The sequence below is a fragment of the Cyanistes caeruleus genome, chromosome 3 (genome assembly GCF_971803275.1).
Source record: "Cyanistes caeruleus chromosome 3, bCyaCae1.hap1.1, whole genome shotgun sequence".
Classification (NCBI taxonomy): Eukaryota; Metazoa; Chordata; class Aves; order Passeriformes; family Paridae; genus Cyanistes; species Cyanistes caeruleus.
In genome coordinates, this window is record NC_141703.1 from 113857539 (window position 1) to 113873585 (window position 16047).

The 16047-nt window shown below is 50.9% G+C and overlaps 1 protein-coding gene across 1 annotated transcript in view; it reads left to right on the forward strand.

Annotated features, from left to right (window-relative positions):
- The window catches only part of TIAM1 (TIAM Rac1 associated GEF 1), a 152105-nt gene that overhangs the window by 16071 nt on the left and 119987 nt on the right, over positions 1–16047 (forward strand). Inside the window, exon 2 of the mRNA XM_086883683.1 lies at positions 14210–14408. The gene's annotated coding sequence lies outside the window, so the exon portion shown is untranslated. The remainder of the gene's footprint in view (positions 1–14209; positions 14409–16047) is intronic.

Sequence of the window (16047 nt, forward strand, 5' to 3'; positions counted from 1 at the left end):
TCTGCACAAGCAAGGAGATCGGGACTAACCCCTAATTAAAGCAAGGAGGGCTTGCGTGAGCATCTCACTGACAGGAGAAGCTTCTGGCTTCTTCCCTGGGAAAGCAGCCTGGCTCTGGGGCTGCTGCCTGAGGAGGGGCCCAGAAATCTCCTCCTGCCACTTAAACAGTATATAAAAATATAATAAACCGGTATTTTCCCCTTTGGGGTTTAGATCGAGCTTTTGGTGCAACAGTGTCACAAACTGGGGAAGAAAAACATGAATAAATAAATATGTCAAAGCTCCCAAAAACCCCACTGCCTCTGAACCCTTCACTGCAAAAGTATTTGACTTTCTTGGCTTATTTTAAGCCTCGGCTTCTTAGCCCCTTTCAAATCAGATGTATTGCTGAAACCAGCCTGCAATAATGGGGGAGTTTTGCTGCTGACTTTGCTGTGTGTGAGAGGGAATCCCTTTCTTCCTCACTGATAGCAAATGGATTGCTATCAGGTCACTTCTCCTTTTTCTGGAAGAAGGTTTGCTTCAAAAGACTTGAAGTATCAATTCTCTGTCTGATATTTGCCTTGAATGGGTAGTGCTGCTAAAAAATTAATGGAGTGCAATAGCCTGGGTGATGATTTCGCCTCTGATGTGAAGGAATTTTATATTCTTCTTTTCTTTTTAATTGCCTGGTGCGCTTTCTTCTTAACTATCTATATATCTATTTCATTTTTCTTTTTTCCTGTGTGTGCAATTCCCTGGGATCCTGGGTTAGCGATTCCGGCTGGCATGGCTGTGACTGGGGCAGCCGCTGACGCGCCCAACGCGGCTTGGGATGCTTCAGCTGGGTGGAAATGGAGCTGAAATAGAATGTTTTTATTCTCAAAGGTAGTTTCCTGAAGTGGGGAGGGGGGATGACAGTGATTTCCATTCATTTCAGTCCCACTTGCTGTGCCACGAGCGGCTGCGGTGGCGTTGCTGCCGCAGAGCCCTGCCAGGTGCCCCAAAGCCACCCAACCTCTGTGACAGATGACAGGGGCTGCACTGGCCACTGGTTCCCTGCCACCCTTGCTGGGAGCCCTGGCTGTGCTCCCACAGGGAGCCAGGGATGGAGAGGGGCCGCCCAGTCCAGGATGTGCCTGCAGGAGCTCACCCGCTTTTCTCAGCGCGTGTGCGCGTGTGGATTTTTCCAGAGACAAATCAGGACGGGGCAGAGATGGATTTTACTCTGGAGCAGTGTTTTATGTCACTTTGCAGCAGTGTTTATTTCCCCTGGGCAAAACCAAATGGTGAATACTTCATAGAGATTGCAGAGCAACATTAATTACTGTGGCATATTCTCCTCTTTGGCTCAACTCGTGCCATTTTAAAAGCGTTTTCCATACCTTGGGTTTGTTTGTGTGGGAAGTCAGTTGCATAATTAAAGCAAATTCTGTTCTATGATTCTGTGTTTTCAGCCAAATGTTTTCTCTTAAATTAGTGCTGTCTGTAGCTAGGTAAAAATGAGGAGTGTCTTTGTCAAAGTTTTTTTTCTCCTTTGAAGCCTTTTGTTCTCCTAATGGGTATTTTCCAATATTGTTCTTTGCAATTGTTTTGTGATCATTGTCTGCTCTGGTTTGGAAAGGCTCATTAGGAAAGGAAGCAAAGCCCTTGATGCCCAGCTCAGGAGTGGTATTTACGATGTGTGAGGTGCTCTCACTTTGGTGAGGGGGGGTTTGCAGAAGGTGTTTCTGCTGTTTTGGGTCCTGCTGTGAATAGAAGTTGTTCTGATGAGGAAATTGCTGTTTTCCTGCCTGCGTGCTCCAGAGTTTGCATTAGTTCCACTGGGAAGTGTCTGGGATTTGTGCTGTCAGGACATTGGTGGCTTTTCCTTGTGGAGAGCCTGATCCAGTGCTGGGGGCAGGAAGGAGGATGGCAGCTTTCAGGGCCAGCAGGGAGCTGGGGGGCTCTGAGCACCACGGTACCCACCCACGGTGGTTGGGATTATCTGCACCAAGTGAAACAGCAAATGTGCAAGCCAGATCCAGGAGTCGGGCATGGTGCTCCCTGCTCACACTTCCCAAAGGCTTACAGGGTGCCAGGGTGGGCCTGGGGGTGCTGTGGCAGCATTTGGAAGCAGCCCTGTTAGGCTGGTGTGATGGGAAGGGGAGGTGGGGGATGTGTTTTGCAGGAGCAGGGTCTGATTTAAGTCAGGCTTTACAAAACAGTGCTTTGAAAGAGCTGTGCTGGTGAGGGAGTGTGGAAGCATCTCCTTTCTGGAAATATCTTTCTCCTGGGTGCCTGGGACACGGCTGTAAGTCTCGAGGTGTTCAAGAAGAGGTTTGCCTGCAAATCATAGCAGAGCTGCCTTTGGAGGGGCCTCCCTCGGTGTGGGAGGGATGTTTCTGTGCAATGTGAGCTGGGAGCTGCACCTCAGCTCGCTTCTCACCCACCTCTCGTTATTTTGTACTGACTTGATGCTGGCATCACTAAATCATGGAATCATTTATGTTGGAAAGGACCTCCAGGATCATCAAATCCAAGCTGTGCTCGATGCCTGCCTTGTTCCTAGCCCAGAGCACTGAGTGCTATCTCCAAGCCTTCCTTGGACAGCTCCAGGGATGGGCACTCCAAACCTCCCTGGGCAGCCCTTGCCCATGCCTGAGCATCCTTTCTGTGGAGAAATTCCTGCTGGTGTCCAATCTGAGCCTCCTGTGGCCCAGCCTGAGGCTGTTCCCTCTCCTCCTGTCCCTGTCCCCTCCTGTCAGGGAGTTGTGCAGAGCCAGAAGGACCCCCTGAGCCTCCTTTGCTCCTTCTGAGCCCCTTTCCCAGCTCCCTCAGCCTCTCCTTCTCAGATGCAACCCTCTGGATCCTTCACCAGCTTTGTTGCCCTTTCCTGGACTCAGTTTCAGCTGGATGTTTAAAACTGTCCTTCATTCCAACTGGAATCCAAGAGGTCTGTGCAGCTCCACTGTGATCACTGAGCTTGCTGGAGCTTGGGGGTGCAGACACAGAGATGATCTCCCTTGGGTATGGCACTGAAATATGAAAATGCACTTGGGGCATCTGCTGAGCTCTTACACTCGTGGTGTGTAAATAGAGGACTTGGATTGCCTGGTGAAGCCTTGGCCTCTGTGGGGCTGAAACCATCAGCAGCTGGAGCAGCCTGAGCCAGAAGGGAGAGGGGAGCTATGTTTGTGTTCTGGCTGCTGGATATACTGCAGGGAACAAGCCTTGGGTTTTCCCTGCCTGTTCCACAGCAGCTGCATTTCTTTTGGTGCTCTTTTGTATCTCTGAGTGTGTGTGAGCGTGCCCGCAGGCACTTTGGGAGTGCTCACCTCCAACCGTGTTCATGGAGCAGCCACCCCTCAGGAGCTGGCCTGGGCTCCTGTGGAGCTGAAGGATGAATCACGGCAGCCTGGGAGCCGTGGGTCCCTCACGGAATCCCACATCCTCCGTGTGTCAGCGGCAGAAGGGACTCACCAGGTGGCTGGAGTCACACAGACAGCGGGTTCGTGCCCATGGGCGCCTGAGGAGGAGGAGGGACCAGACGGAGCAGTTCTTCTTGTTCCTGCTATCCACATTCCCAATCTCTCCAGAGCCTGCTTTTCCAGCACCAAACATGCCTGTGCTGTTCCTTGGCATGGTGGGTTTGCCTTGCCAAGTGAGGACTGATCCCAAAAGGCTCCTGTGGGGTGCGACAAGGAGCCTCCCCCTGTTTCCTCCATAAGGAAAACTTGGCACAGGCACCCACTCAGCCCTCACTGGCTTCTCTAAGGATTCTTGGGGGGGATCTTACCTTGAAACTTCCCTGTACTTGGTGCATCTTTATCTGCTCAGAACCAGAAAGGTCACGTATGTGAACCTTTTCTTCTCTGCTGAATTTCAACGTGGCCATTTACCCTTTCTGCAGTCTGCCTGCCCTGCTGAGCATGGGAATGTGTGGGACACGTGTTTCCTGGTCCCTTTGAGTAATTGCGTACAGACCATCTTCTCACCATCTCCTCACTCTAAAAATCCCTTGGCAAACTGGGCAAGCTGACTATGAGGGAGAAAGATCCCCACTCTCGTAGTGGATTCTGCTGCTGAGTGCATCCCTGGGCTATCAGGGCTGGGGAAGAGCTGCTTTGAAACTACCATGGAATCATCCCCACCACCAATTCAGATGCTCCTTTGGCACTGAGATGAGAAGCAGAATTACTTTTCACAGCGTTTCCCTTGTGAAATAGGGGGCAAACACTGGTGGCTGTGGATTGCCCCTGCCGTGGTGGCACGGCTGAGTTCAGGGGTGGTGTTGAGCCACAGTTTGCTCATCCCGGCCCCTCGAGTGAATTCTGCCTCGTGTTCAGCGCAGGGCCATCTGTTCTCCTCTATGTTCTCTCTTCCCTGGCAGCCTGATCCGAGTGGAAAGGTGAGGTTGCATCCATGTGAGGAGGAGCGGCTCCTTTGTTCTCCCAACAGCTTGTTTGCCAGCAGAGGAGCCAAGTGACAAAAGGAACGCCGGGGTTTTTGCTGTCCTGAAAATGTGCTCCTAATGCAAAGTCCTGGGGATTACTGACAGCTGAGCTGAGGGGCACCTGAGTTTTGGGGGTTAATTTGGAACCTAAGACATAAAGGTCTCTTGTGACTGGGCCTGAGCAGCCTTTTAAAGATGCTGAAATGTGTATTTTGAGCTAACACAGATCTCGGTGTATGATTCCTCAACGTGCCTGCCAGAGACCCCCATCCCCCATGTCCTCCCGATCCGTGCAGAGCTGTCGCTGCCATCCAGGTTTTCCTGTGCTAGCTCCTTCTGCACTGTAAATGGTAATTTAACTTCCACATTTACAGGCCTTAATTATGAATAAAATCATGTGCATGAATTTTAGAGCTGAAGGGTGGTGGATTAATGGCTCTTTGGGAAGGGGAGGCCTCTTCAGCAGAAGGGATTCAGCACAGGAGCGGCTGTGCCAGAGCTGCCTCTTCCATCCCGTGGGCATCCCCGAGACAAAAGGACTTCTGCCGTCTGTCCCTGGTGCAGCAGCGTCTGTTTGTCTGTGTGCAGACACACTGCAGTGTCCCACTCTCCCCACGCATCCTTGGAGGCTTGGGAGAGGCAGAGGACGGAGCTGAGTGCAGGTTTTGTACTCCAGGCACTTCTCGGCCCAAAAGGGGTTTGTTTTCTTTCCTTGGAAGCGTGGCTCGCAGCAGTTTGGCTTGGCAGAGCTTCCTGCTCTGGGATGTCTCCAGCCCTTCCTCTGCAGCAGCGGTGGAAACGCCGCCGTTCAGTCGCAGCAGCCTTCCCGAAACCCGGCTTCTGGGGCCGGCTCCTGCTCTGGGGGTGTTTGTCTGCTTCCCGATCCCGCTGGGCCATGCCTTGGCTTGGGATGGGCCGGGGTTGTGCAAGGCCTGTCTGGAGGGCACGTTGCCATCGGCCAGCTCCAGGAGTTTCTCGTGAAGCGGCGCTGAACTTGCCGGGGTCAGCCGGAGGTGATGGGATGGTGTTGCCTGCGGTGACTGACAGGGCAGTGGCGGAGTTTTGTGCTGCACGACTCCTGGTTTTATTCCCACCGAGTGCCCTAAACCTGCCTGGCCCCAGGAGCGGCAGCAAAGGCAAGCGGGGCTAAGGTTTTCATTCCTTTCTAACACACAATCAAAAAATATCCAAACATAAGTGCTCAGATTACTCACAGGGCCCACTGGTTTTGGGTGACTTCTTCCTGCTTAATCATTTATTTTCCAAGCTAATAATTTCATAGCAGCCTCTTGATCCTTATACTTCCCTGCACTTTGTTTGCTCGTTGTGCCTGGCTATCATCACGCTGTCCAGATCTTTCTCCCCATCCATGTTTACAAAACTGTGCTTTGAGCCATGCCTGGTACTCATAAAACATTGGTGGTGTAGCCTGGGCTGCTTTTGGTGAGAAGATGATTTGTGAGTGGAAGAGAGAGGCCCAAGCTGGAAGCCTTTGCCCTCTGGGTGTATGTACCCCAGTACTTCACGGGATCAGAGAATCACAGACTGCTTTGGGATGGAAGGGATTGTAAAGATCATCTGGGTCCATCCTGCTGCCTTGGGCAGGAGCAGCTTCCACTATTCCAGGTTGTTCCAAGCCCTGTCCAGCCTGGCCTTGGACACTTTAGGTTGTGCTGAAGTTTTCTTGAAGGTCTAAAGACCAAAAAAAAACCCCAAACCCCCCAAAAGGCATGTTTGTATCAATGTATTGAGCTGACAACAGTTCATGCAAACAAGAACGTGTTCAGCTACTGGAGTTCCCACTCTGGCACACGGCCCCAGCCTCCTACTGAAGTGCTCAGCAGCTTTGGGAACCTGATCTCAAAGGTCTGATTTACACTGGTTACACCAGTAACTCCAGCTGTGCCCAGAACCCATACCACCAGGTTATATTTAAAAGAAGAAAAGGCAGAAAAAGCAGAACCATGGCATTTTCCTGTTCCTTGCAAATCCTGATTTTATTTTTTTTTCGGTTCCTCCTTAACAGTTCATGTGGGTGCTGGTTCTTGCTGCTGTGTGAATCTGCAGCATTTTAACCAGGTTTCTGTAGGATATAAATGGTGTTTCTGTTGCTAATCATGACACACCACAGCAGCTGTTCATGAGAGGGTGATACAGCAGTGGAACAGCAGCAGGAGATTGCCCTGAGCTTATACAACACAGCAAGTGTTGCCCTTTCTTAGAATGTTTTCCAGAGAGAGAAAACCAGAGGTAGATGGCCTGGGGAGGACGGTGGATGTTGCCCTGTGTCTCTCTGTTTGCCAGAAGGGTGAAAGTCTTGGAGTTCTGAGGTCCCTTTCTGCAAATTCAAAGGATCCTGGTGGGTACGAGAGCCCCAGGCTGTTGGAGGGAGCAGCAGCAGGAATTTGGGCACAGTTGGGAACTGGCAGGGCTGAGGGGTGACATGGGTGCGGAAACATGGGCTGGACAATTTTTGCCCTCACCTGATTAATTCTACCTGATAGTTTTTAATCCTTGGTCTCTGGAAGTCCCTGCCCTCCTGCCAGGGAGGGTAATTACATTCCCCATAGGAGCCTGGGTTTCCCTGGGAGATGTGGGAGCCTCAGGGCTGCTCTGAGAGGCTTTCAGAGGCCCCAAGGTGTTATTACTGAGTGGTTTTTACACCATGGGTAGAGGTGTGGGTGAGTCTCCCTCACTTCAGACAAGATCTGTCCCCATTAGTGTCAATCCTCACTCTGTTGACTTTTGGCCATTTCTTAACCAGCTTAAAAAAGTATCTGGAGCAAAAATGGGTCGCTTAGCAACCAGGCCGGCCAGAGAATGGGTCAGTGATTAACAATTATGTATAATCAAGGTTAAAAATGCAGGGCAGTCTGCACCGTCACTGCTCGGCCGGCCGGAATGTTTCAGCGCTCCGACACTGGGATTGATGGTGGTGGGAAGTAAATTTATACCAGCTGTAGTTTTGACCTCATGAACACAATGATTCAAGACTTGAAACCAGACTGAAGTCTCTCTCCTTTACTGATATCTTACAAAAAAAAGCTTTAAATAACCTTTGGATGAGTAACATAGGCATGGTCTGTGTATGACATGTGTTTTTTCCCAAGGCTCTGGGCCTTCCCCATGCCATGTGACTTTGCAAACAAACAGAAATAGATCTGCACGGGAATGTGGAAAATACGGGGTCTAGCTATAGGGCAGAAAGGAGGAAGGGCACTGGGTTTCTGGTTCTGGTCACCTGTGTGAATGTTGATGCACTGTTCCTCCAAGCAAGCAAATGACAAGTGCCACAGAAGCTTGATGAATTTATTTTTCTGAGCCTTACTCGGCAAAGCGATTATTTTCCTAAGTCCTGGGTGATGCTTTGGTTTCTGGATGGAGAGGTCCCTGGCAGCTTTTTCTCCTTGCACAGAGTAGAAAAGGAGGTGTCTGGGTTGTGATTTCATTTTCCCCAATAAATGTCCCAGCACTCCCCGTTGCTGCAGGACCATCCAGTGAGAATATCAATCGCTAGAACAGCGCTGCATCTGTTGGATGGGATACCAGGGTTGTTTTGCCAAGTCATTTTCTTTCATTGTCTAATCAATTCCTCAAGTCTCTTGCCTATTTGCCTCTTTGTTTAATTAACCCCTCTTTTCAGCCTTATCCCACCCAAGTCATCATCCTGATGTTGAGAGGTGAGGATCAGCTGACAGTGCCTCTTCAGCAGTCACGGGAAGCAGTGCATTCCAGGACTCCTGGCTGAAGGTGATTTATATTCCTGAGGACTAATCTTCCATCACTGTCTGAAGCTGACAATGTCACGGACAGGCAGCTCTCTTCCTTCACTCCCCTGACCGTTTTTTCCCCCTCCCCTGTTTCCACTGAATAGACTTATTCCCTGCCAACTAAAATAGTGCATATTTTAAAGATCCCTTTCAAACTGATATTACTCATCACCTTCCTCTCCTCCCACCACTGGTCCAGGAGAAAAATCATCTTAATGCCCCTTTCCACAAGAGTCAGATGATTTCTTAATGAATGCTTTCCTTGCTTGGTTTTGGTCATTAAACACACTCTGCCACAGTTGGCTCTTTATGGCATCAGCCTAAGTGGTAAAATCCATATGTGAGACTTTGCAGAGGCTTTTAGGTGTCATTAGGGATCATTAATATGCAGAGCAGTGCCAGGCAACAGAGGCTGCTGGGGTAGGAAATATCCATCATCTGCTGCAGGATAACTTTAGGTCAGCAGAAATTTGGTACAGGGGGCTGGATTTGGGCAAGGGTTCCTTGTTTAGTATATCAGGAGAGTGTGGGGTGGGATGGGGAGGGAGGAGGCAGCCCTGAGCAGCTTTGGGGTTCCTTCCATCCACTTCCAAGTGCTGGTCTGGAGCGTCTTTTGAATCCTGTAGCTCTTGCAGTCACTCCAATAACTCCTCACTACAGAGAGACTGTGCCCAAACTTGATAGCTTGGACTGCATTTGTATAAATTGAATTAATACCCAGTTTCAGGCTATCTTCTGCCTGCTTCCAGAGGCCAAAGGGTTTTTTCCCCTTCCTCCTGCCTCCTCGATTAGCATCTTCATTTCTGCCTTATGAGCCTTTCCCTGGTTTTGCTCATTTGTTTCCCACTGGGGATGGATTTCTGCACCCACACCTAGGCAGGTGTGTGCAGGGGAAGCCCTGGCACCTCTGTGGTGGCACGTGAGTGCCTTTGGTGCCTTTGTGGGTGCAGCAGAGGGTGCCTGTGATGGTGGTCCCCTCTTTACCTGTGGCTGTAGGATGTCTTCCCGGGGTGCAGGGAGAGCTCTCTGCTTTGCTTTCCTTGCTCTGCACGGCCTAGGAGTATCAGGGGTGTTCCCTGTGGTCTTTTATGGCTCAGCAAGGAAGGGAGACCAGCTGAGCAAGGATTTGTGTATCTCCTCTTTATTTAAAGAGTGTTTCTCCACCTTGGAAAGTTCAAAAGATTATTCTCTCCGTGCTGGTTTCTGATACCGGACAGGCTGGAAATGTGAGTGGGTATGTTAATGTTGCTCCTGGCCCTCGTGGCATTCACTCCTGAAAAATAGAAATGGTTTTAATGTGCTTGGCCTGGAAGCTCTGGTTTGAAATGAATACTGTCAGCCATGTGAAATAGATGATAAATTACACTGAAAAACGTGTTTTGGTTTCCAGCAGCAGCGCCGGGGTTATGCCACAACTACAGGAAAAGCAGAGTCATTTGAAATGCAGGTGTTTGCCCTCCTGGCTCCTGCCATGCTGTGCTGCGCTGCTGAGCCACCTGGGCTGCTGGGAGGTGTTCCTGCCCATAGCAGGGGCTGGAACTGGCTGGGCTTAAAGGTCTCTTGCATTTTGTGATTCCATTCTGTGATTCCTTGGTTTTTCCATGGCTGGCTTTGGATGGAGGTGCAGCCGGCTGCAGTGACTCCTACTCCTGAGGGGCACCAGTGTGGAGGGTGGCAGGAGTTGCTATGTTATCCCATGGGGCCTTTCCCCAGGTGGAATCACAGAGTCACTGAGGCTGGAAAAGACCTCTGAGCCCATCGAGTCCCAGTTGTGCCCGATGCCCACCCTGTCTGCAGCCCAGAGCACTGAGTGCCACCTCCAGCCCTTCCTTGTGCACCTCCAGGGATGGGGACTCCAAACCTCCCTGGGCAGCCCCTGCCACAGTGTAAAACCCCTTTCCATGAGGAAATTCCTGCTGATGTCCAACCTGGCCCAGCCTGAGGCCATTCCCTGTCCTCCTGTTCCCCCTCGGCTGTCCCCTCCTGTCAGGGAGTTGTGCAGAGCCAGAAAGGTCCCCTGAGCCTCCTTTTCTCTAGGCTGAGCCCCTTTCCCAGCTCCCTCAGCCCCTCCTGTGGCTCCAGCCCCTTTCCCAGCTCCCTCAGCCTCTCCTGGGGCTCCAGCCCCTTCCCCAGCTCCATTCCCTACCCTGGACACTCCAGCCCCTACAGGTCTCTCCTGGAGTGAGAAGTCCAGACCTGGAGGCAGCCCTCGAGGTGGCCAGCAGTGCCAGCCCAGGGCTCAGGGCTGCTGCTCCCCACTCTGCCATGGGGCTCCCAGGCACCCACAGCACAACCCCTGGAAGTGACATTCTGGATTCAGCTTGGCACTGTGCTGGTGAAAACCCTGCCTCAGGCAGAGGGATGGCTGAGGGTACTGGCTGCTCCCCTGGGCTCCTGCTTTCTGGGATAATTTTTCCTGTTGCTGGTTGCTTTATACGCTCATTAAAAGCAATGGGAATTTGTGGGTAAAAGGGAAGATAGCAAATGTAACCCAGTGTAAGCTCTAATGTGTTTGTAGATAAAAAGCAACCTGGCATGTTTCTGTGCTGGAGATTTATAATCTAATCATTCCTTCACTTGCTCAGCAGGGGCTGGAGCAGCATGTAGTTATTTACATATAGGGAACATTAAACAGCCACCTCTTTAAACCATATGTGAACATAAAATCCTACAACCACTGCTGAGTAATGGGTATCTGTGAAAGAAAATAAAGCAGAAACGAGTGGAATGAAAAGGTATCACTGCATGGAGCAGCTGTGCCAGGGGCACATTCTGTCCCTGTGCCAGAGTGGGAGCGTGAGCCTGTGTGTCCGTGTCCTCCTGAATTAACTCTGTGCACAGGGAACATGTGCAGCAGGTTTGCTCCGTGCTCCTCTGCCTTGTGTCCCTGTGAGGAACTGGAGGGTGGCACCCCAGTGTCCCTCTAGAATCATCACCCCTCCTTTGGGGCAGTTGTGATCCCTCAGAAACTGAAACCCTGCTTGCACCTTCCCCTCAGGTGGTTTATGCTGTGTCCCTGCCAGCTCTGGATCAGGGATCAGGATGAATTTGTCCCGTGCTGGCGCTCACTCCTGTGATGGGATTATCTGGCACAGCCCCCTTGGCTGTGCCACGGCTCCTGCCACTCTGGGCTCTGTGCTTTGCATCTCTGACTTCTGAGGTTGGCCAAGGGATCAGGGATGTTACTGGCTTTTCCTTCTGTTTTATCAGGAGATAATGCCTGGAAGAGGCAGGCTCTGGAGAAATCGCTGCACTCTGTATCATACAAGCCCTAAAATATCACATTTTAATGTGTTCTTTCTGTTGGTGGCTTTGTTTCTTGAAATGGACTGTGTGCGCTTTTCCATTTCTTCTACTGATTATGAGCAGGAGCTTGAAAACAATTCCCAAATCCAGAGGAGGCATTGCCAGGGGTGTGCAGCTGCATCCTGCAGGAGCCAGGCTCACCCCCAGGCAGGTTTGGTGGTAGGTGTCAGCATGCAGGGCAGAGACAGAGCTGTTAGCTGTGCCTCAGACAGGGATTTATCCCTTCCCAATGAATCTCCTTCTTGCTGGGCTCCTCTGGGGCTCTGCTGATGGTGAACCTGAGAAGAGCAGCTTCTGGGGGGATTTGGGATAAAAGGAGAAGTCAGTTTCTGTGATACGGGAGGAAAAGACAGTGAGTTTCTATCACAGAAACAAAACTGTTTCCTACTTGTAAAATACCCTTTCAATGGCATTTTGACAAAATACTGTCCTTAGTATCTCTCATTTTTAACCTTCTGCATTCTTGGGTCCTGAAAGGAATGGGATTAAAAAATATGGAAAGGGAGAGGCTTAAGCAATGTTTTGTTCTTAAATCCCCACCATTTTTAAGTAGTATTTTAGAAATCTCTACTGTATTTTAAATTAGTTTGTCAGAGTATAATTACCATGAACGAGGTAAGAAACTCATTTAAACACAGTAACTGTAGTGGAGGATCCAATTTTCAGAAATCAGTGGAAATTGTAATTGGAGTCATTAAGTGCCAACTTCTGTAATTAAGAGTCGGGTTTTGACATTTTGGGCTCTGTTGCTAATCGTCCGTGGAGAGGGTACAAAAATGTTGTGTTTGCTGAGGATTTGGTGGCTCCCTGGGCCTGTGCAGCTGCTGGCCACGCTCACACAGGGGTTGGCAGCCTGGCAGAGACGTCACTGGTGCCTCCTCTTCGTTTGTGTGACAAGATCCCTTTGGGTAATACTCAGGAGAAGGAGCTTTCTAAGCAAGAGGTTGATGGCCAGCTCCTCAGCATGTTGTGCTTTCAAACCCGGATCTCACATTGTAAATCCATCTTGATGAAACATCTGGATCTCCCTGCGGAGTGAAAGTGCTGATAAAGTTATTCATGGAAGAAATCAGCGGTGGAAGTGCATCCTTGTCACTCCTTGTTTGCAGAATTATCTCTGGGAAGTCGGGATGTTCTGCATTTTTAACTCCTGCAGTTCAAGCAAGATGCTTTTGTTTTAGTAATGGAGAAACCATGAAACCCCTGACATGCTGATAGTTATCATCAGCTAGAATGAGCCTTATGTTTACTTTCCTATTAAGAATTTTAATTTTCCAGAGCAATGGCATTTATAATTTATATTTATTTATATTTATTTAATTTTATTTTTTTCCCGGCTCCCAGATAATGGTGTCTTGGCTTCCAGCATGGGGGCTGAGGTGATGGTTTTGTGCTTTTGAGCTTTTACACCCACAAACAAACCCATTGGTGGCTGCAAGCTCCTGCTCTGGGTTTGGATCTGTCACGACCTCCTGTCTCTGCAGAAGCCAGAGTCCAGCTAGGAAGCTTCCTAAAACATGTTTTTAGCATTTTGGCCATGCTCATTTCTTAGGCATGTGAAAACCACTGGCAGCCAAACACTTGTTTTGCCCAGAAATCTCCCGTTTTCCATGGTGGGGTTTCCCCAAATTGCTCTTCCCTTCTCTTCCCGGGGGCTCTGACCTTTAAAGCTGGATGGGTGCTTTCTCCTGGACTTGTTCATGTTTGTGTTTGATGTGAGGCACATGTGGGATGGATAATCTTTGGAGTTGGGCACCTGGTGGGATGGACAAAAGGGAACAGGCACTGTGAGGGAGGGCTCCGAGGAGCAGCCTCAGCCACCCAGCTGCCTTCAGAAGGAATGATTGCAGAATCATGGAATATCTGGAGATGGGAGGGAGCTGTGAGGATCACCGAGTTACATCCCTCTCCATGTCCCATTTGCCACCATGTGGTTTCTGGGTACTGCCCTCCTCAGAGAATACCTGGCAGTGGCTGAATGCTGTGTGACAGAAGCAGGGAAGCAGCTGGAACAGGCTGGAGTCACCATTCCAAGCTTTCCTGAGCAGGCTGGTTAGGAAGGGCTGTCTCCTCACACCTGGGCTTTGGGCAGCCCCTGTGCTTGGTGCCAGGGCTCCAGGCTGGGCTCTCCCAGGCTCTGGCTCCCAGCTGGGCTCCTGCTGGAGCTGCAGCTTGGGCCAGTACTGAGGATACACTCCTGTTCCTTTTCCCCCCTCCTTTCCTTTTGGTTTATGTCTGCAGACAGCCTAATTGGATTACTGGGGCACTCCACTCTGCAGGACTGGGGCTGGTCCCGGAGGCTCTGCGGCTCTGGAGCTGATGTGGGCTGGCAGCTGCTGAGCCTCTGTGCTTCCTTAGGGATCTCATCCCAACCCTACAGTGGTGGGTGCACTCCTTCATTTCACCTGCCCCTAGCTGTAGGGAGGAACGATTCCAAGTGCCTTTGTTTGGGAGCGTGCTGGAGCCTCTGGGTGGGACTGGCCTCTCCTGGGGAGCGCATGGCAATGGAGAGCCTTGAGTGCAGCTCAGATATTTGCCTGTGAGCAGCTCTCCTTCAAACATGGGCTCTGTGCCCCAGACCAAGCAGCTCCTTGCAGCTCCCTGGGAGCTCTCCTGAATAGCTGAGCACTGGCCACGAGCTGCACAAACCCCACGGGTTTGCGTTGGCTCTCTGTGAAGGCAGCTCTCCGAGGATCCCCTGTGTGTCTCCTCTCTCCAGAGCCTTCTGCTGCCCAGACACCAAGTGGAGGAACCGTGAAGGCCGAAATCTGTTGTCAATGGGACTGCCCAGAGGGAAAACTCAGCCCCTGTGCTCTCCAGGGATCTCTGCAGACAGCGCTGTCAAACCCTGTCCCTGTGGAGCTGCTGTGCTCGCCTAGGAGCTGTTAGACCTCTGGAAAACGAGAGATCTTGACAAGGTAAGTACAAATGACATGTACTTACAAATGAAATGCCCACTCTTCTCTGATTTTTTTTTTCTTTCTCAGTGACTGAGGTGTTTTCAAGAAGGAAGAAGATTAAGGCTTTGCTTCTTCTGGGACAAAACTTCTGTGCTATCCTTCCTCTGAGGTTTTTATAGTTTAAATATGTGGGTGTCTGTTGTGGCATCATGTGTGTCCCACCACACATCCCTCCCTTTTCTCTGCCTCTTCTGTCATGAGGATTTAAGTCTCACATGCTCAAAATTGGTCACATGGACCCAGTAGCAGTTAAAAAAAAGAAACACTAAAAAAAACCCTCAGAAAAGCCCAGGTGTGAAGAAGACCTCCTGGTTTGGATGCCTGGGGCTTGGCCACAGCATATTTCCAAGGACAGTTTGCAAGGAGGGGGTTTCTCCAGTGTGTCCCTGAGCCCTAGGCCAGTGCTGGGCTTGCTCTTCTATGGGGGATTTGAGATTTTCCTGTGGCTGGCACTGCCCCATACCCATTCAGGTGCATGTCCTTGGGCCTGCTTGTGTGCTTTGGTGGGGCAGAGTTGTCTCCTGGCAGTCTGGCCATGTAAAGGCTGCTGGTCCCTACCTGTGGTGCCAGGGATGTGCAGGAGGAGGGAGGAAGCGGTGCTGGAGCTGCTGCATAGCCCCCACCCTTCTGTTTTGGAGGAGAAGAGGTGGAAGGAGGATGGGTGGCTTTGCTGTGGCTATGGTGGTCTCTGCAGTGCTGTGTGACCTCAGGGCTCTCTGGGGGATGCTACTGCATCAGTTCTCACCTGCAGCCTTTCCTGAGATTGAAAGTGGAGGCCCACTTTGTTTCTGCTAAAGCTGAAGCCTCACTGGAAAGGGATTGATTCTCCTTGCCCTGGGCATGTCTGAGAGGAGCTTCTTTCTCCTGCCCCCATTCCCCTGTTGCCTGGTTTTCCCTCACGGTTTCCCTCGCTATGAATCTGCCAGTGTAAAGCTAAGCCGTGGAAATTCCAGTGTGGCCATTAATCAGCCCTCTCTGAGAGTTTCCAGTTGCAGAATTGCCAGCAGTGACAGATGTGGGCTGTTCAATCTGAGCAGCTGATCCTAGCAGGAGGGCACGGTGGGTTATGTCTGGGTGCTGACCGTGTTCTCTTGCCCCAGTGCAGTGCCCTGATTAGTTTAACACAGAGATTCCAGTTATTAGTTAAATGCCTTTTTCTTACTAATTCCTTATGTCCCCTCCTGTACTTAAGGGAAACTGGACTTAGGGCAGGGGTTCTGTTGTGGTGAGATGGCCAGAGCAGGTTTGCAGGCTTTGGCTCAGTCCCTGCAGTGTCTGAGTGGGCTCAGTAAATTCCTGCCTGGTCTTGGTGGGTGTAGGGTGATTTCTGCTGTGGGGCAATAAACACACAGATCACAGAGTCACAGAGTGCCTTGGGTATGAAGGGGCCTTGAAGCCCATCCAGTGCCATCTCCTGCCATGGGCAGGGACACCTCTCACTATCCCAGGATGCTCCAACCTGGCCTTGGACACTCCCAGGGATCCAGGGGCAGCCACAGCTGCTCTGGGCACCCTGTGCCAGGGCCTGCCCACCCTCCCAGGGAACAATTCCTTCCCAATATCCCCCCTAGCTCTGCCCTCTTGCAGTGGGAAGCCA